This window comes from Chlorocebus sabaeus, chromosome 12 (assembly GCF_047675955.1).
Source record: "Chlorocebus sabaeus isolate Y175 chromosome 12, mChlSab1.0.hap1, whole genome shotgun sequence".
NCBI classification, from domain to species: domain Eukaryota; kingdom Metazoa; phylum Chordata; class Mammalia; order Primates; family Cercopithecidae; genus Chlorocebus; species Chlorocebus sabaeus.
Window position 1 is genome coordinate 60290299 of NC_132915.1, and position 3590 is coordinate 60293888.

The 3590-nt window shown below is 44.1% G+C and overlaps 1 pseudogene; it reads left to right on the forward strand.

Annotated features, from left to right (window-relative positions):
- Positions 1–595: 595 nt before the first annotated feature.
- Positions 596–1725, forward strand: LOC103219314 (ADP/ATP translocase 3-like; annotated as a pseudogene).
- Positions 1726–3590: the final 1865 nt, after the last annotated feature.

Sequence of the window (3590 nt, forward strand, 5' to 3'; positions counted from 1 at the left end):
GCGTGTGGTTAGGCAAGCAAGGAGCTGGCAAACAGGACTCAGTGGATTTCAGAATTGCTAGGATGCCTCCCATTGCCGCCTTTTGGAGTAAAAGCATCTATTGTAGTTATCCTACGTCTTTCTCTCTATCTTATGTTGAATATAGAGGACAGAGGACTTGCCTCATTAATTTACAAGTTTTCAGATTGAGAGAAAATCAGCGGAGCTGCAATTGAAGTGCTACACCCAAGAAAACTCATCCACATCTGGAACTCATATACCTAAGATGGAATCTCTGATGGAATGAGACTTTATGGGTGGAGGCCTGGGACACAGATGATTATATTTAGCGTGTGAGCAGAATAAGAGCTGTTTCGATGACAAGGAACACTGTGGTAGGCTATATTTTTCATAATAGTCATAGCAATATCTCAGTCCAACCTACTCTTCCAGAATCTTGCCTTTGCCTCTCTTCTATAAGGAGGTGGGGACCTTTGGAGATCATAATTTATAAATAGAATGTAGCTGCTTTCGGTTCTGGTGGCGGCAGGGCTGAGCCAGCGATGCCCTCCCTTCACTCTCCGCGCCCGCTCTCCGGCTGTCCGCCCGCTCCGCTGCCCTCCCGGCCACCATGACGGAACAAGCCACCTCCTTCGCCAAGGACTTCCTGGCCGGAGGCATCACCGCCGCTATGTCCAAGACAGCCGTGGCATCGATCAAGCGGGTCCAGCTGCAGCTGCAGGTGCAGCACGCCAGCATGCCGGTCGCCGCCGAGAAGCAGTGCAAGGGCATGGTGGACTGCATCGTCCGCATCCCCAAGGATCAGGGCGTGCTGTCCTTCTAGAGGGGCAACCTGGCCAGTGTCATCCGCTCCTTCCCCACGCAAGTCCTCAATTTCGCCTTCAAGGATAAGTACAAGCAGATCTTCCTAGGGGGCGTGGACAAGCACATGCAGTTCTGGAGGTACTTTGCGGGCAACCTGGCCTCTGGCAGCGTGGCAGTCGTGTATCCCCTGGATTTCACCAGAACCCGCCTGGCAGCCGACGTGGAAAAGTCGGGCACGGAGAGCGAGTTCCGAGGCCTGGGAGACTGCCTGGTGAAGATCCCCAAGTCCGACGGCATCCGGGGCCTGTACCAGGGCTTCAGCGTCTCCGTGCAGGGCATCATCATCTACCAGGCCGCCTGCTTGGGGTGTACGATACGGCCAAGGGCATGCTCCCCGACCTCAAGAACACGCACATCCTGGTGAGCTGGATGATCGCGCAGACCGTGAGGGCCATGGCTGGCGTGGTGTCCTACCCCTTCGACACAGTGCGGCGGCAGATGATGACGCAGTCCGGGCGCAAAGGAGCTGACGTCATGTACACTGGCACCGCAGACTGTTGGAGGAAGATCTTCAGAGACGAGGCGGCCAAGGCCTTTTTCAAGGGTGCGTGGTCCAACGTCCTCAGAGGCATGGGGGTGGGGGCGGGTTTCGTGCTGGTCCTGTATGACGAGCTGAAGAAGGTCAGCTAAGGGCCTTGGCATCCTCCACACACACCAAGGGAACCAAGATAACCACGTAGAATCCTCAAGTGTGCAAACCATCGACGTTCGAGAAATTCCAGTCATCTTTTTCCCAGCCGGACCCTGCCTGTAGATGGCCAGGGAAGGCTCTAGAAAAGGGGCGAATTAGCCGGGCTTGGTGGCGGGCGCCTGTAGTCCCAGCTACTCACTCGGGAGGCTGAGGCAGGAGAATGGCGTGAACCCGGGAGGCGGACCTTGCAGTGAGCCAAGATTGCGACACTGCACTCCAGCCTGGGCGACAGAGCGAGGCTCCGTCTAAAAAAAAAAAAAAGAAAAGAAAAAGAAAAAGAAAAAAAATAAGAAAAGGAAAGAGAAAAGAAAAGGAGCACATTATGATCCAGCCATCGGTACCGGATTCCATGTCTTGATCACTGGAGGAAGGGAACCAGGGTGTCCTTGTGGGCCCACGGGCGAGGCACTCCAGTACTCAGATCTAGAGTCCAGATGCTTGTAGGACCCAAGTCATGTTTAAGTATTCATTTAAAACAAAAGAATCATGTTCCCCATTTGTACTTAAGCACTAGCCCTTCTTTTGCACAGCTGAGTACTTGCAATTATGTTCTATGTTGGGCACCCTGCTGCGAAACAATAAACACAGGATGCGAGGGGGGAGAATAAATAAATAAATAAATCAAATGTAGCAGAAGTGAGACTAAGTAATACATTAGACCAGCTTAGAAAGACACTGCAACTTCCTCTTGACTTTTTTTAAGGACGCTTGCCTTTTGGAACTCAGACGTCATGTTATGAAGAGGCGGAGGCTACATGAAGAAATCATGTTGACATATTTAGGCACATAGGTCTAGCTAAGGACCCTGCTGACGGCCAGCATCAACTACCAGGTATGTGAGCGAACAAACTGTGGTGATTTAACCTCCAGCTTCAGAGTAACCCTAAGTAATGCTAAGTACAACAAAGACAAGCTGTTCCTGCAAAGCCCTGCTCAAATAGCAAATTGACGACCATAATAATACTGTTATTTTAAAAAACAGTATTATTGTATCAGTTTATCAACATGGAAAAGCTTTAAATACATAATCTTAAATGAAAAGTAATTTTCTGAAGAATATATACGTTATGATAGCGTTAATATATAACATAATTAATACATCGGAACTGAAGTCTAAATAATTTTGATTAATAAATTTAAAATATCAATACGCTTTAAAATATTTATTACTTTTTATCAAGTTGAAGAGTTTAAAGCAGAAGTCAAGCTCTTATCACAAGTGGTCTTCTTTATTCGGTAAATGCATTTATTAATTACTTTAAAAAATTTATCAAAAACATGTATAAATAGGTGTTAAATATTTAAGCCACCACAGAATAGATTATGTTTAACAAGAAAACCTTTGAAGATGAGGTGTTGGAAGAAACACAGAACAAGCAAAATGCAGGAAATACAAATCAGTCAGTAAATTATTACAGCAAGAATGCATAGTGATTAAAAAAATAAGGTTAGCCTCATACATACACATGCATTATACATATAGCAAGGACAATAAATGTAAGTTAAATATAATTCTTTAAAAACACAAATTGGGTTAAATAATGCTTAAAAATTGTTATAAATGATAAAAATGTATAAGAATCAAAAAAAGATACACAAAAACTGAAAATACAGTAATAGAAGTGGACAAATTAGACAATCACTAATAACAAAAAATTGAAGCAATATTAATATCAGATAAAAATAATTCAGTGCAAAAGGAATTCAATGGAATATCAGGGGGAATAATTGTTCAAGGACAAGTACTTACCTTTAGCTCCTTGGAAACATAACTTAATACAGTTTTGAAATTTATAGGCAAAGAGTGTTAGAACTATGAAAAGAGAGACTAAAGATGTAAATGTATTTTCTGGGTGATGTAGTTCAAAACTGATTGTTTTTGTACTTATGATAAAATAATTCAGATAGAGATTTCTTGAGTGATTTTTTACACAATAAAATATTCTCTTGGTAAGTTTCTGGTCATCTATCCCCTACTATCACCTGTTTTTACAGCTACACTATAAAAATTTTAAGTTTCAACTTTCGAAATTGA